The 17,807-nt window shown below is 42.5% G+C and overlaps 1 long non-coding RNA gene across 2 annotated transcripts in view; it reads right to left on the minus strand.

Moving 5' to 3' along the window:
* Positions 1-17,807, minus strand: part of Gm39920 — a 63,580-nt gene that overhangs the window by 43,573 nt on the left and 2,200 nt on the right. Inside the window, exons 1-2 of one of the 2 annotated variants that reach the window (XR_866694.2) lie at positions 14,404-14,538; positions 4,933-5,082 (exon numbers count right to left, since the gene is read on the minus strand). This is a non-coding gene — a long non-coding RNA (predicted gene, 39920). Of the gene's footprint in view, positions 1-4,932; positions 5,083-14,403; positions 14,539-17,807 lie in introns of those variants that run through there. The other variant, XR_003953898.1, reaches the window with a different exon arrangement.

Raw genomic sequence — 17,807 nt, forward strand, 5'->3', positions numbered from 1 at the left:
AATAAAATATTTGAATTGATAACTCACAGAAGAAATAAAAACATCCACCTCAATAATTACCAACTAAATCAATTTTAAAAGCTGTCAGATGTGCTTTGCTCATGAAATTGACAAGGCTTGTGACAATAGCTACACAGGTAAATGTGCTCAAATACTTCTGGAGCCTACATGACCAGGCAGAGCTAGCAGCATGGCATTACATTCAAGTTGAGTGGGTGCTTTGGCGTGAATGCCTACCCGAGAAAGTCCCTCACTGGTCATGCATTTCCAGGAAGTGTTTGGGATGGCTTACTAGAGCCCTTTTCGACACGTACTGCCTATCCACTGGTTCTAGCTGTTTGACATTCCAAGAGTGGTCGTGCTAGAGAGATGGAGAAAAGAAAGACCAGTCCTAGCTGGGGGCTACTGAAGAAGAGGGATGGACAGGTGGCGCAAGCCAGGGGTACTTTTAGGACAATGACATTTTTTTCTGAGTGATGGTAGAGTGTCAAACACTTGTCAGGGCACATGTCAAAATATACAACATTTGTCAAAACCAGTTGAATGTGCATCACAAAGAGTGAGAACTCCTGTAGACTAAGAATGCCAGTTAATGACCATCAGTCTGTCAGCTTCTAAGAGATACACCACACTCATACGAGGGGTAAAGAGGAGGATGGGAGCAGGGTGTGGAGGAGAAATGTGAGACAAACCTTTAGGAACTTCTCATTCTTCAGCAAACTTCAAACTACTCAAAAGTAATATTTACTGCCTTGTTTTAAAAATACGTATAGAATGGCAGAAGACACTATTTCCCTCACCCGTCCATCCCTCTTTGCCCCAGGCACTGAAAGGGCTTGAGAAGCTTAAGAGGTGGGTATCTTAACCGACCTTCACCCCCGGGCATCCCTGCAGGGACAACCCTCCTGTACGCAGGCCACGCACAGTCAATGCAGCTGAGGTTCAGCTCGCTCTAATACCGCCTCTTAAACATTGCCCTGCAGAGAACTGCAGCTACCTACCACATCTATCCCATCAGAGTTCAGCGCAGAAGTGAAGAAAAGATTAACCGTAGCCCCTCTATGGCAAGTCAGTATGGGATACACCTCAGAAAAAGGATGAGCCGCCTCTCTCTCTCTTTTTTTTTGACATTTTTTTTGTTTTTTTTAATTTATTTTATTGGGTATTTATTTCATTTACATTTCCAGTGCTATCCCAAAAGTCCTCCACACGCTCCCCCACCCACTCCCCCACCCACCCACTCCCACTTCTTGGCCCTGTCGTTCCCCTGTACTGAGGCATATAAAGTTTGCACGACCAATGGGGATCCATCCCATAATCAGTTTCCAAACGCTGACACCATTGCATACACTAGCAAGATTCTGCTGAAAGGACCCAGATATAGCTGTCTCTTGTGAGACTATGCCCGGGCCTAGTAAACACAGAAGTGGATGCTCACAGTCAGCTATTGGATGGATCGCAGGGCCCCCAATGGAGGAGCTAGAGAAAGTACCCAAGGAGCTAAAGGGAGCTGCAATCCTATAGGTGGAACAACATTATGAACTAACCAGTACCCCCCCTTGAGCTCGTCTCTCTAGCTGCATATGAATCAGAAGATGGCTTAGTCGGCTCTCTTATGCCACCTTTGTTCTCTAAATCTCTGATGCAGGCGAGTTGGTACTTACAGAGTGGTTTCACTCAGAGGCCAGTGGTAATGAGACAGAAAGGAAGCTGACAAGCAGCTCTTCGAGGCGTTCAAGCTGGTTGTTCACAGGGTTTTGTTTTGTTTTTTTTTTTTAACTATAATTCATTCATAGAGATCCCTTGTCTTTCAGAAGAGAGAGATCTGATTCTTTACTTTGATGCTTTATGAATGCTGCCAGGAATCTGTTACATAACATGAAGATCAAAATTTCAAAGCCCTTCCTGTTCGGGCTCTGCACCAGCCACACTTCCTGGTCATCAGACTGCCACATGGCAAGGCAAGGCGAGTTTCCTCATGTCCAGTTGGCAGCTTGGCTGACCCTGGCTGCTCATCCCGTCCTCCTGCCCTACAGCTGGCTCTCTGGCCAGTGTGCAGAAGCATTTCATCTGGCATGGAAGGGCATGGCACAACAGGGCCATCCTGCTTCCACTTTTCCTTTGGACTAACAGACACAGGCATTCATTGCCAGTGCCACTCTGTCCCTTAGGGGAAAAGTAATAAACCCACTTGGAAAAAGACCTCATGTTGTTTTCAGGCACGACAGCCAAACTGGTTTTGGGTTATTAGAAATTTACCGTAGATATTGGGTCTTCAAAAAAATCTACTTTTATGCCTTAGCTCTGTACAAAGCCCTGGTCCTGTTGTACAAATAGATTCATAGTTGGGGGATGGAAATGTCAGAGGTCAAGTAACATGGCTACTCTGTACCTTTTCACTAATAAAATTACTTCACCATAGCAATAATGAATGGAATCTTATTCTAAGTAGCCATAGTTAATTAACCTTCCAAACACCAAACTTCCTCCAAGTAGAAATACAGACATACATATGATTGTAAGATGCACATAGCCTATTATATACCCTGTCCAGGCTCCCAGCAGCCAATGGGAGCTGGACTTGTCGTCCTTTGATGACATCACACCAACTCATGTTCTCTTGAGTAGGTTCACATTTACAAACTCATAACTCGAATAGCAAGTGTAGTCTTTGAACTGGGACTTTCAAAGCTGGTGCCAACAGAACACATCACTCTGGATCAACTCAGTCTCTCTCAACAATCCAGAAGGATCTGCCTCAGGCAGCTCAGGAATCAGGGGTACGGTGCAATAGTATGAGGACTCACTGCTGCATTGCAAAGATGCAGGGCTGTGAATCGAGCCTTTCCTCCTGAATGTCTGGAAAACAGTATTCAAAGACTGATGTAGTCAAATGGCTAAAGTGTTTCCTTTCCATTCTAAGTTGTTTGTGAGAGGAAAGAATTATGTTAGGAAAGCCCAGGGAGCTGCTAAGTTAGTGTATACATGTCAAGGTTTGCATGGGGAGGGCGAGTGTTTCCTCTCCCAGACACAGATGCATTCAGCCCTACTGATTAAGTTGGCCCTAAGGAGCTCTGGCCCCAACTTTCATATTCATATTTCTGGCTCTATTAACCACTGTCTCTGTGTCCAGTTGTGTTAGCAGGTGACAGACAGAAAGGGCCATGCAATTCTGCTGCCAGTCAAAGTCTCACATCCTGCCAAATGTCCTGGTTTCATGGGTCTGGCTTTTTTTTTGTGCCAATTGGTTTTAGTGACATAATTATTCATCCCAGTTTCAGTATATAATTGGATGATTATTTTTTTTTTGGGTAATCTGCAACTGTGAGTCTGTTATTTCTCTGACGTTAGTTGTATGGAAAGGTTGAAAGTATAATTCTGTTTCTGCTCTGTCTTAAAGGAAGCAGGAATGAAAGTCACAAGGAGGAAAGGGAGAAGGATATGATTAGTCAAACTCAGTTTGGGAAGATAAATGAGTGCCATCAAATGCATGAGAGCCTGCATGATCCCAGGGCTCCGAAGCACAGTTAGCGCAGGCTGTGTTCAGTGTCTGACAGCAGATTGCACTGGTCTCAAGCAAACCACAAATGGTGGAGAGGGGGTCCCAATGGTCACCCTGCTTTAAGCAATGACTGTCTTCCTTTGTGTTCACTGAGGCCACTCCCAGTGTGGGGAACATCTAGATGCAAAATGATGAGGCTACTAAACATATGGCTTTGCATCCAGATGAGTCCGTGTCACTGAAAACTGGCATTTCAGAGGCCAAAGAGGAAATCCTGGAAAATATACTCCTCTAGTTGTATTTTTCCATCTGTTTGACATAAAAATATTCCAGAAGCCAGAGATCACAACCCCTTTTGACTGTTAAATATTTGCTCTGAATCTCTTGTTTTTCCAGTGGTGAATGTTTTGTTTTGTTTTGTTTTTCTTCCTTGAAGGCTGCCTGTTATTGTCTGAATAAGAATCCTGAAAAAAGTGCTTCTACCCATCCTGAACTTATAAAGTAGGAACTTCTCAATTAGCAAAGCACTCATTAGAAGTTGAAGAATGAGTCTTCGGAATTCTTCTTCAAATATCTAAACCCACGTCATAACAGGAAGTGGAACAGGAGTTTCTTAGTGCCTACGTGCTTTAGGGGGAGTAATAATTATATCATACAGAGACCCGGATGGCCACAGATAACCATGCACTCAGCAGAAGTCCTGTTTGAATTTTCATGTAATGATCCAATGCTCACCTAATTATCATATCTGGCCAATCCATGTTGGAGCATACCACAGTATATTGAGTACTTGATTGACAAATGATTTACACTGCGAAATTGTTTTTTAAAAAAAAAGATAGTAGCAATTTAGAAACTTATCAGTGCAGTTTGTTTGTTGTGCCAAATCACTCAAAATATTGTTCCCCGTTTTCTTGTAATGGTTTTACTAAAATGATTTGAATATTCTATCATCAGTTATCCATCCTTGACAATTTGTTTTCAGAAGCTACATTTTTTTTAATTTAAGGAGTAGAGATGATATCAAGCCGCATACACAGAAATCTGTTCTTATTTTCCATAAGGCATTTCTCTGTAGTTTTCTCTGTAGGCAGTTTATATGATGTGATAGTACTCAAACTGGGAAGAGACTTGGTGAAGTATAATAGTGTTTGGCTATGCTGAGCTTAGATGTCCCTGATAAACAGAATTACCAAATAAAAGTTTACCCTAAAATAAAATGTTATCCTCTGTATTACACAGGAACTAGGGAGGCATTTAAAGAAACTGATTTAAAAACAAAACAAAACAAAACAATCTGGGAGAGGTACACTAATCAGCTTGAAAACTGAATTTATAATTACTAATACAGCTGAAGCCATTAGAGGGATAATATACTACAGGTATTGTGCCGGTTAGTCTTATTAACTTGAATCATAAGTTTGAGTTACCTTGGAGAACAGAACCTCTGCTGAGGAGTCAGATCTATCAGGTTGGTCTGTTGGCATGTCTGTGGGGCATTCTCTTGATTACTGATTGACATGAGGCGGGCTAGGCCATTGTCAGTTGTCCAAAGCAGGCACCTTTGACCTGTATAAGAACTGTAGCCAAAGAAGCCAAAGAGAACACGTTAGTAAGCAACGTTCTACTTTTCCTCTGTAGTCACTATTTCAGTTCCAGTCTCCAGGCATCCACCTAGATTGAGCTCCTGCCTTGACTGGTCTCAACAAAGGACTATAAAGTGTAAAATAAAATAAACCCCTTCTGGCCAAGTTGCTCTTATTAGTGTTTTATCACAGCAACATAAAGCAAACTAAGTATCAGAAGAGTGGAGTATTGCTGTGAGGAATCTGACCGTGTTTCACGGGAGGGTCATGGAAACACTTGGAACTTGGGGCAGGAAATGCTTAATGAGCTGTTCTGTAGAAACGTGCAAGATAATTCCAAGAGCCATGCTGGCAATAGAAGCCTGGCCTATGGAGTTTCACAGAGAAGGTTAAAAATCCATCAAAAACTGGGGTTTCCACACCAGATTTATAAAAGGAGGACATGACCACTCCCAGGTATGGTTGAGGAGAAGGCTTTATTATGGATGTGAGGGAAAGAACACCCCTGGGCATCTGGAAAACTCTAGAGCAGGGAAAGAAAGGAGTGGACTAAATATGATCAGAACCTGGCCGTGAGAAGAGAGATGATGGACAGCCATAAGTGAGGGAAGAGATGAAGAGAATGCTGACAAGGAGACCAAGAAAGAGGAGGGAATGACAGCACGAGGTTGAACTGGCAGGGCTCTATGGGAGTAAGGAGCTGGGAAAGGAAGTCTATGAGCTGGAGAAGTAGGAGGTGGGGTGAGAAGAGCTAGGAAGGACCACAGGTACTGATTGAGCCACCACCAGCATGGGTTGTTGGGATGCTAAGAGTTACCAAAATTGACCATTTGTCCTGAGATTCCTTTGGACCTAACAATTCCTAGGAAATTTTGAATTCAGAATCTGTGGGTCTGGCCAACTAGGGTTGACAATTCAGCTGTGCGTCCAGCACCATTGAAGAAAACCGTTGCTTTATTGGGACAATTGATACTAGTTACCTGGGGCTGAGAAATCACCCAATTAAGAGACCAACATCGTTGAGATGAAATCTGGGAAGTGTTTTCTCAGGATCAGCACACATAAGCTATGGTCTGGTGGAGGGTGAGGGTGGGGTGTGAAGCTGTACTTTGTGCTAATGTTTGAGTCTCTCCACTGTGGTACTGGTTTTTGTAGGCATGACAGGGTCCTGGAGAGCAGCGGAAAGTTGGTACTGTTCAAGGTTAGGAGATGTTGCTGAAGGTGCAGCTTCAGTTGAAGTAAAGAATGAAGAATTGATAGGCTCCTGGGGAGAAGCTGAGGCTTTTGGCAGGGTGGGAGTCCCTGGATAGAGGCCAGGAGGCTATTGGTGAAGTTGTAGCCTCTGCCTCAGTAAAGACTCCAAAATACTGGATGCTAAGACTGTGAGGTGAAAACAAAGGACACAACTAACTGTTAAGTGGAACCAGCCAATCCCACAAGATGACCTATGCATTCTATTGATAGCAGAGTCATAGAAGTAGAACTGCCCAAACCCTTGGGAATCCAGAAGTTTATGAAAGAGTCCCAGACATTGGACACTGGGATATCTGCACTGTTAGATGATGGTTTCTTTTTGATTTGAGTATGACCATGCCCTCCCTGGTTTTTTCCTATTAGAATTAGAAAGTATTAAATTTATTTTTGGTTTAACTGGATCAGTTAAGAGACTTTGGATTTTAAAGAGATCATGGACTGATGTTAAAACCATTAAAGACTATAGAACCTCAAAAGTTGGACTGTTTTTTTACTGTGATAATAATAAGATGATGGAGATAAACAAGATTATGAGGATAAATAAGAAAGGAAAGACTATAGTTTATAAGTGATATGTGTGTTAAGTTGATAAGAAGTCAGTGTTGCTGGTTAGTTTTTTTCAACTATACACATACTAGATTTTCTTGACAAGAAGGAAACCTCAGTGGAGGAACTGCCTTTAAAGGTGGTCTGTGGGTACATCTACGTGGCATTTTCTTGATTAGTGATTGAGATAGGAGGGCATAGTCCACTGTAGGCAGTGCTATACATAGACATATGGGCCTGAGATGCATAAGAAAGGTAAATGAGCAAGCCATCCATGATCTCTGCTTTACCTCCTGCCTCCAAGATCCTGCCTAGAGTTCCTGCCTTGACTTCCTTCAGTAATGGACCTGTGAGCTGAAATAAATCCTTTCCTTCCCATGGTATTTTTCATCAGTGTCTTATCACAGCAACAAAGATGCTAACTAGAATAGAAGGAAAACAAGAGCTTTTGGGGAAAAAAAGATCAATTGAAAGAAAAATGAAGTAGCTAATTGAAGGGGTATGATTTAGAAATACACACACACACACACACACACACACACACACACACACATATATATATATATATATATATATATTCAGAAGAATATACAGCACAGCATTCAGAAATGCAGAGATGTCTAATGCAGTCAGTGCACAATGAAAAGTGGAATAGGATTGGAAAGTGGGTCTAAAAAGGGTGAAGGGCAAATCACACACCTTGTTTAAGCATTCTGCTCTTTATTCTAAGAGCAATGAACAGCCACTAAAGGGGTTCTTTAAGCATGATCACATTTGCATTTAGATTACCCTGACTTTATGTAGGAAATGAACTGGAAGAGGCCAGTTATTGAGCCTGCTGAGTTACCCAGGTGATAGATAATGGTAGCCTGGATCAAAATAGGATGGGAGAGAGGAAGACTAGGGGACAGGTTCAAGAAGGTATGTGACTATTAGGCTTGCTGAAGGATATCACCAAGTCCTGAGATATGCAAAGGGAAATGATGCTATTTGCTCATTTGTAAAACAGTGCTGTGGTTCAAATGGGAACTCATCCCCCATAGGTTCATGAGTTCGGATACTGGACTCCCAGCTGATGGTGATGCTTTGGGAAGGTACTGTACCCTTAAAACACAGTCACTCCAGAGGAAGGGGATCTTGGGGTTTGTAGCAGTGCTTATTTCTTATCCAGTTTCTGCTGCCTGTTCCCCTGAGGTATGACCAATCCACCTCCACACAGTCTCACTGTATTTTGCTAGCATGTAATCCTTACCAAGATGGGCTATCTCTCCTCAACTATGAGCCCCAATAAACTTCTCGCTTACACGTATCTTCTTATACATTATTTTGTCACAATCACACACACACAAATAACTAACACAGAGAATATCAGCACCAAGAAATGGGGCCACTGCTGTGATAAACCTAACTGTGTGGTTTATAGTTCTTTAGAACTGGTTTTATGAGAGGAACGCTGAAGTCTTTTGGAGCTGCAAAGCAAGAGAAACCTAGAAAGCCATAAAAAGAACTTAGTGGACTGTGGGGGTAGGCATTTAGTAGGAATCTGGTCATTAAAGACAGTGCCCATGAGGCTTTAGAAGGGGACAAGACTCTACAAGGAAATGAGCCTCAGACCATTTGCCTTATATTCTGGCAAAGACTATGGCTGTGTGTGGCACCATCCTGCCGATGAAAACTTGAATGGTATTAAATTCAAAAGTAACTGTCTGAACTCTTTGGTGAAGCACATGTCGAGACAATATAACATCAGGTTGAGGCATGGGTATTGCTTGCTGCATTTACCCAAATTTCCAATGAGACAGAGCAGAAAAATATGAACAGGTAGAGGAAAAGGGACATGAATACAGTTAACATTGAAGACAGAAGAGGAATGTATAGCTCGAGACTAAGTCCATTATAGAGAAATGGTGCACTTGGTGTGAAGCCAATAAGAAGGATGCATGGAGGATGAGAGTCCACCCAGAGACCCATGGTGCAACCACACAGATTAACTTTAAAGGAAAATATCCAAAAAGATGATCCTTCAAGGGTGTGCTGGGGAAAACTGATCCCTAGGAAGATACTTTCCCCAGGAATAGCTGTGAAGGCACAGAGAGGCCACTGCAGTTGCAGTCAAAGGAACCAGGCTGTATCTCAAGAAGGCAGCAGAACTTGGCATCATCCGGATGGTGCTTCTTTTGCAGACCTGTAAGAATGAGGTAGCTATAGAGGCTTGAGCTAAAGTTCCAGAGAGCCAGGGAGACTAGAAAACAAGTGACAGTGTCAGCTTCTCTGCACAGAGTTCTTGAAAAGGTTGTCATTCCTTCTTAGAATAGGGCACAAAACACTCATGAAAGGAGTTACAGAGACAAAGTCTGGAGCTAAGACAAAAGGATGGACCATCCAGAGACTGCCCCACCTGTGGATCCATCCCATAATCAGCCACCAAACCCAGACACTAATGCATATGCCAGCCAGATTTTGCTGAAGGGACCCCTGTCTTGTATGAGGCTATGCCAGTGCTTGGCAAATACAGAAGTGGATGCTCACAGTCATCTATAGGATGGAACACAGGGCCCCCAATGGAGAAGCTAGAGAAAACACACAAGGAGCTGAAGGGGTCTGCAACCCTATAGGTGGAACAACAATATGAACTAACCAGTACCCCCAGAGCTCATGTCTCTAGCTGCATAAGTAGCAGAAGATTAGTCGGCCATCATTGGGAAGAGAGGCCCCTTGGTATTGCAAACTTTATATGCCCCAGTACAGGGGAATGTCAGGGCCAAGAAGTGGGAGTGGGTGGGTAGGGGAGCAGGGTGGGGGGAGGGTACAGGGAACTTTCAGGATAGCATTTGAAATGTAAATAAAGAAAATATCTAATGAAAAAAGAAAAGAAAAGGTTGTGCATGAAACAATAGAGCCCTAAATTAAATTAAAGAGGCTTTAGAAGATTGTAGATACCCAACACAAAGAGTATTTTCAGTGGACAGCTGTAGGCACCAAATAGACACAGATTTTTATGTTGCTAAGATAAAAATCATGACCAAAAACAACTTAGAAAGGAAAGGGTTTATGTCAACTAACATTTACACATCACAGTGCATCACGGAGGGAATTTAAATCAAGCACTCAAACAGAGGAACCTGAAAACATGAACTGATGCAGAGGCCATGGGGAGTTGGCTGTTTACTGGCTTGCTCAACATAGCTTGCTCAGTCTGCTTTCTTATAGCACCCAGAACTGCCACCCCAGGGATGGCAGTGCCTGTAGTGAACTGGTCATTCTCACATCAATCATCAATCAAGAAAATGCAACATAGGCTCCTCCACAGGCCAATCTGGTGGGGGAATTTCCTCAGTTGAGGTTCCAAATTACCATATGAATCTAACTTATGCCAATTTGATATGTAAGCAACCAGTATAGCATGCATGCTGTGAGTCAGAGTTGGAGGATCGGGGCTACTCTGACGCCCTGGAGCTACCACAAGTGGTAGGACTTGATGGTTGTCCTATGAGGCTTTGGTCCTTTGGCACAAGTTTTCATTGCTGTCCTCCCAATGTTCTCTCTGAGAATATGAATGGTTACCCTGTGCCATTGTACATTAAATGTCTATAATTTGACTTTTAATTTCACAAGACTGCACAAAAGAGATTATCTGGAGTCTCAGAACAGGGCTTCTGAACTTTGCCCTTTTAAAAGGGGTTGGGACTATAAGACTATGGGAACTTTTGAAGTCAGTCACAATGTACTTTGCTATGTGAGCTGGTCATGAACCCACCGTGGGCTGTAATTGAATATCTTTTAAATGTTCTCTCTAGACTCATGTCTCTGAACACTTGGTCTCCAGATGACTGTGCTATTTGGGGAGGGCATGGACCCTTTTGGAGTCAAAATCTCACAAAGGAAGCGGGTGTCAGGAAGTGGGTCTTGACTTCTTACAACCTAGCCATTTTTCTTGAGCAGTCTTGACGTTCTATTCTCTGAGATGTGAATATTGGCTGAAGCTTCCTTCCTCTGTCGCAGAGCCAGTGACATCCATTCCTTCTCCAAACTAATGCAGTGTATACTTTCAAACAATGAACGAAAACCAATCTCCTCTGCCTTAAGCTGATTCTGATCATATATTCAATCACATCAGTGAAAAGGCGACTAGAGGAAAGAGGGTGTCTGTGCTTTTCAGAGCTTCAGACCTCTGAAAGAGGATCAGTTTGGGAGGAAGTATGAACGTATTGGGGGTAAGTTTGTTCAAATGCCCTAGAGACATCTTAAAGAAGATAGAGTTTAGTTAATAGTTCCATGATAAGATAGGGATTACTGGTGAATATAGATATTATTTGTACTGGCTGGTTTTGTGTGTCAACTTGACACAAGCTGGAGTTAGCACAGGGAAAGGAGCCTCCCTTGAGGAAATGCCTCCATGAGATCCAGCTATAATGCATTTTCTCAATTAGTGATCAAGGGAGGGAGGGCCCATTGTGGGTGGTGCCATCCCTGGGCTGGTAGTCTTGGGTTCTATAAGAGAGCAGGCTGAGCAAGCCAGGGGAAGCAAGCCAGTAAGTAACATCCTTCCATGGCCTCTGCATCAGCTCCTGCTTCCTGACCTGCTTGAGTTCCAGTCCTGACATCCTTTGGTGATGAACAGCAGTGTGGAAGTGTAAGCTGAATAAACTCTTTTCTCCACAACTTGTTCTTGGTCATGGTGTTTGTGCAGGAATAGAAACCATGACTAAGACAGTATCACTCTAATGGGAGTAGAAGTTGAAGTATAGGACAGACATTATTAGTAAAGTGATGTTTGTGTGTGTGTGTGTGTGTGTGTGTGTGTGTGTGTGTGTGTGTGTGTGTGTGTGTTTTGCCAAAATACATAGAATGGGGTGAGAAAAAAACCCAGGACCCAGTCTTATAGAATTTTAATGCTGATTGGGTGGAGGTAACCGTTTGCACAGAGAACCCAGAGAGCTGGAAGGAATACACAAAGAGTGCAATGTTTCAACTTCAAGGAAAAGATGGGATGCTCAGTAGGGGGAGGACTGGCAAGAGATGAAAGAGTGCTGAAAGATAGGGATCCATCACATCTGGGGTCATGGAGGACTTTTGTTGTTCAGCAATAAACTTAATGGATGTTTCAGGAACTCTTGCTTTCCTCAAGTCACTACGGGCTTCTGAGACATAGAAAACTCTGCTCTCGGGAAGCTCATGATTGACAGGGACACAGAAATGGGACACATAATGCAGAGTGGCATAAATGTAAGGAGGTGGATCAAATATGAAATCCCAACTCTGTCACACAGAGGAATGAGTTGATTTGGGCTCAAGAAACAATTGCCTAAGACTTTACACGTTAGGATTCAAGAACTTTCAGTGGGACAGTGGATAACTGGGTAAATAAGCAACAACTAACCAGTTCCCCAAACCTTCCCTCACAGTGTAAGGCAGAACCTTCAGAATCCCCAAGTGTCACAACAGTGTCTTGCTTTTCTAGGTTTAAAAAGCTTGGATGTGAGAGATAGCTCAGCTGTTAAGAGCTCTGACTGCTCTTCCAGAGGTCCTGAGTTCAATTCCCAGCAACCACATGGTGGCTCACAACCATCTGTAAAGGGATCTGATGCCCTTTTCTGAAGTGTCAAGTACATAAAATAAATAAATCTTTAAAAAAAACTTTGATATCCTAAGGGCACCAATACAGAAACAATTTTCCATTCAAAAGGTATATATTGGCAAATGACTTCATCTAGATATTTGTCACTTGCTGCTGCTGAGTGTAGTGGCTAATGCATGCCATGCTTCAATGCCCACTTATTCTCATTTGAGAATGGCATTTATTCTTTATTATTTTTAAATACTATATGTCCTAGTTGTCTTTCTGTTGCTATGTTAAAACACAGACCAAAAGCAATGTGAGGAAGAAAGTATTTATTTTACTTAGAGATTCCAAAGCATCATCAAGGGAAGCCAAGCAGGAACTTGGGGTGAGTACTTAGAGAAAGGAACTGAAGTAGAGACCATGGGGAAATGCTATTTATTGACATTTTCTTCATTGCTCTCTCGGCTACTCTTCTTTTATAAAAGTTTGTTTATTTATTTATCCACTTTGCATCCTATTACTCCCCCTTCCCAGCCCCCCTCACACAGTCTTTCACCCCATTTTACCTACCTTTCTCCTCTGAGAGGGTGGAGGGCTCCCTGTGTATCCATCCCCCCACCCTGACATATAAAGTCTCTGCAGGGCAGCCCAGTTAGGGGAGCATATTCGATAGACAGGCAATAGCTTTAGGGAATAGCCCCTTCTATAGTTGTTGGGGGATCCACATGAAGACTGAGCTACACATCTGCTACATATATGCAGGGTTCCTAGGTGGTCTTTGGTTGGTGGTTCAGTCTCTGAGAGCTACAGGTTAGTTGACTCTGTTGGTCTTCCTGTGGAGTTCCTATCACCTTCGGAGCCCTCAATTCTTTCCCCCAAATCTTCCATAAAAGTCCAAAGCTCTATTTAATGTTTGGCTGTGGGTTTCTACATCTGTTTTAGTCAGCTGCTGGGTGGAATCTCTCAGAGGACACTTATGCTAGGTTCCTATCTATAAGCATAACAGAGTATCATTAATAGTGTCAGGGATTGGTGTTTACCCATGGGATGCTTCTCAAGTTGGGCTGATCAGTGATTGGCCAAACCCTCAGTCTCTGCTCCATTCCCTGTCCCTGCATTTTCTTAGAGAAAGGATAAATTTTGGGTTGAAAGTTTTGTAGGTAGGTTGATGTACCTATTGCTCCAATGGGGTTCCTGCCTGGCTACAGGAAGTGGCCTTTTCAGGTTCCATATCTCTACCACTGTGAATCTCAGCTAAGATCTCCCCAACTGGTTTATGGAAAGCCTCTCCTCCCAGGTCTCTAGCACATCCTTGATGCCCCCACCTCCTCCACCACTACCTCAAGATTTCCATTCATTCTCCTGGCCCCCTAGCCTTCTCTCCTGTCTTTCTCTACACTTGATCCAGAAGCCCACCCCCACTCCCCTCCCTAGCCCCTCTCCCACCATACGGCTACTTGCCCAGTGGTTAACACACCCCCAACAATGAGCTGGGTACTCACAACTCAACTACTACTAAAAAATACCCCACAAGTGTGCCCAAGAACCAGTGGCACAATTCACTGGTGGAGGTAATTCCTCATTTGAAGTTTCTTCTTCCCAAGTAACTCTACTTAGAGTCAAGTTGAAAAAAACTAACCAACACAAATGACTCTCTATTAACTTGACGAACACATCATTATTAAATGATAACCTTCCCCCTTTTTTTTATCCCCAAGATTTTATTTTAACCTCATGATGTAAAACACAATACAGCTTTTAAAAGCCCACAATCATTTTTAAAATGCTGTCACTTAAAAGTTTGATGTCTCTTTAAAATATCACTGTATTAATTGTGTCCTTCTTTATGATTAGAAGTAAGCTAAATACTTCATATTCCAACAGCTACAAAACAGATCCCAGTTACAATATGATCAAAAGGAAACCAAAATCCAACAATGCAAATAGCTCACCGTCTGATGTTTCTGACTCACTGTATTCTGGCCTCCAAAGAGCTTAGGTAATGCTACTTCTCAGCTCTGCCTTCCACACCACACATAGGATGGCTTGTGGGCTCAGCCAGCTCCACTTCATGGCTACCACTTACCTTGGTAGTCATTCTATAGCCTTGGCAACTCCAATATTCTAGATTCTCTACCATAACCAAGACTGCCCCTTCACAAACAGCTACCTGGCTTCTTTTCAGGGAAACTCTGACCCTATCGTTTAATGCCAAGACTTACTTGTTCTCTCTGATCCCCTCATGTGTTCAAGACCACGTGTATGTTGGAGACTCTTCCAGAATTGCCAAATTGAGCTGCCAGCTTGAGATACTGCCTTCACACCTTGTGGACCACAGCTTCTGTGTGCTGAGCCTCAGTAAATATTTCCCAGAAACTTTCACCTCAATAATACTGGTCTTTTATTAATCATAGTTGAATTTTCAACCCAGCCAACCAAGATGTCTTATCCCAGAAAAACAAAGGTTCTGCTAGCTCTTGGCTTGCTCAGCTACCTTTCTTATACAAGCCAGGTCTATTGGCCTAGGGACGGTACTACCTACAGTGGGCTGGTCCCTCCCATATCTATCAGTGTGTTAGTTTCCTTTCTTTTTTTTTAAGTATTTACAATCTTTATTTATAGATTTATAAAAATGAAAATAATATATAAATCCTTTTTAAAATCCATAATTTCTATTTCTTCCATTTGCCTCTTTTTAAAAAAATATATAAACTAAATTTTTATTTTATTTTTTTAATAAAATAAAAATGGTTTCTTCTCTATTAGTGTGGTAAAACACCATGACCAAGATAAATTATAAAATTTAGTTGGGCTTATGGTTCTTAAGGTTAGAATCCATGATGGCATGGCAGAAGGAACAGCTGAGAGCTCACATCTTGATCCACAAACTGGAGGCAGAGAGAAGCATACCCGAAACTACACAAGCCTTTTTGAAACCTCAAAGGCTGTTCCCAGTGGAACACTTCAACAAGGGCAGCCCTCCTAGTTCTTCTCAAACATTTCCACAAACTGGAGACCAAATATTCAACTGCAACCAAGAAAATACCTCCACAGACATGCCCAAGCTGATGGTGGCAGTTCTTCAGTTGAAGTTCTCAAAGACTAAGTGACTCTAGTACTTGTAAAGTTGAAAAAAATGACTAGTATACCACACAAAGCAATGGAGTTCACTGTGGCATTTTCATACTTTGTGCATATTGATCCTTCTGCTCCACTCCCCTTATTTATACAAAGTCTACAGCATAAGAATGGGCATCATCATACCTAGGATGTTACAGTTGCTTATGGCTGGAGAACTCTGCCCTCTGGTTATAACAAATGGAGAATGTAGGTCAATTTAATCTCAAGAGCTCATCTCCTTGTAAAAAGTCCAGGCCAATCTAATTCTGTTACCTCTGGACTCTGTCTGGTCCACTCTTTGGCCCTCAAGCATTTTTGCAACTGTGAAGATGGGCTTTCTCTACCTGAGTGGTGTGTTCAGAAGGGTGGGGCAGATGGATTTGTGTTCAGGAGGACAGTGGCCATGAATTCCTCTTGGCTGTGAGTCTCTGAGGCTCTGTCTCACTCCTCAGAGGCAGTTTCAGCCTGTGTCTTCCCAGACTATGCACTGTGATTTGTATGAGGATAGTAGCACTTCTGGCCAGCTACACCAATTCCATTTGAACAGACCATTAATAAATTCAGATCCTCAGGACCCAAGCCGAAAGGACCAATGTAGAACACCTATGTGGGACCCCACAAATGTGGATTTCTGATGACAATTCCAGATACGTCTGAAGCAGGTGCCAATCTGTGGACTATTGACTTTGAGCCATTGCTGAAAACCACTGGTTTCTCCCAAATCACTTCCTACTCTCAGAACTGATCTGACTCAGCATCATGAACTGGCACAAATGCAGAAGCTGAGGGTCGATGAGGAGAGTGACCTTTGGGTCCCCATTCGGTGGCTACCTGAAAATTGTGGCCTTCCCTTCTATTAGCTTATTTATATATAATTACAGAGATGAGCCATGGAGATTAGAAGGTGGCACTCTCCACTCATTTAATCTTTGGTCCCATTACCAGATCATAGAACTCATAATTAGTAATTTCAACTTAAAACTAGTGCCTCTAACTCCAGTATGTTTGGAATAGCCAACTGTATTAAATTTTATTTTCTATTTTCAAAGTGGTAATATCATTGCAAATTCTTAAGCTGTATCTTTTTCTGTAATTTTTTTTTACTTGGCATCGAGCCCATATTACTTCTCCCAGTATCTGAGAAGACAAGAACTTTGGATAGTGAAAATGATGAAGAATCAACTTTCAAAATATTGCTTGGAAGGAGTTAAACACGCACCACTAAACTAAAGTCATTTATCTTGTCTTAGCGTCTCAGTCTTAGCATGGCCGAATTGCTGCCTAGTTGTACCATAGTACAATAGGAATTTATTTATATTGAGATGGGAAGAAAAATAACTTTTCAGTCTAAAATTACGGAGCCAGTAATCACCAAGCTGTTCAGGGAGAGCTCATAATAAAATATGCATTTACAGTTAGAAGACCTGGGACATTTGCTTACTTTTACCATATGTGTGTCATCCATGTTCTCTCTCTCTCTCTCTCCCCCTTCTCTCTCTCTCTCTGTCTGCCTCTCTCTCTCTGTCTCTCTCTCCCCATCTCTATGTCTCTGTCTCTGTGTCTCTCTCTGTATGTCTCTCTGTGTCTCTCTCTCCCCCTGTCTCTCTGTCTGTCTCTGTCTCTCTGCCTCTGTCTCTGTCTCTGTCTCTCTCTTTCTCTCTCTCTCATGCACACACACACACACACACACACACACACACACACACACACACACAAGCACACAACTGTCCTCCAAAGCTGGTGTATCCATTAGAGGGGTCATATCTTGCTTCTGATCTCTAAACTTTCAGAATGCTGATGGGAAACTCCTTCCTTTCTGCATCCTTAGCAGATTCCACAGGGGCCACACTTGATAGTTATTTAGCAGAACTGCAGAGCTAATTGGCTACCGGACAATTTTGTCAAACTAGTTGTTTTCTGCTGTCTTGTCTGTAATATGTAGGACACTATACAATGTTATCTGCTTGCAAATAATTGGAAATCTTTTTCTGAGCTTGCAGGGGAGGAAATGTTTGGGGCTAAATGTCATTGGTTCCCTCGGCACTGTCGTTTCCTTGAATATATCTCCAAGCTGATACCTACCTTTCCTTATCCTTTTCTCTTCTAGGACAAGGAACAACAAGAAAACAAAACAGACTTATGAGGATACAATCATTTGTTGAGAGAGAGCTCGATGAGATGCTGATTACTGTTGTTTTAATTAACTAGGATGCAAGGAGGGAGCCCACGGGATGTT

This window comes from Mus musculus, chromosome 2, assembly GCF_000001635.26.
Source record: "Mus musculus strain C57BL/6J chromosome 2, GRCm38.p6 C57BL/6J".
Classification (NCBI taxonomy): domain Eukaryota; kingdom Metazoa; phylum Chordata; class Mammalia; order Rodentia; family Muridae; genus Mus; species Mus musculus.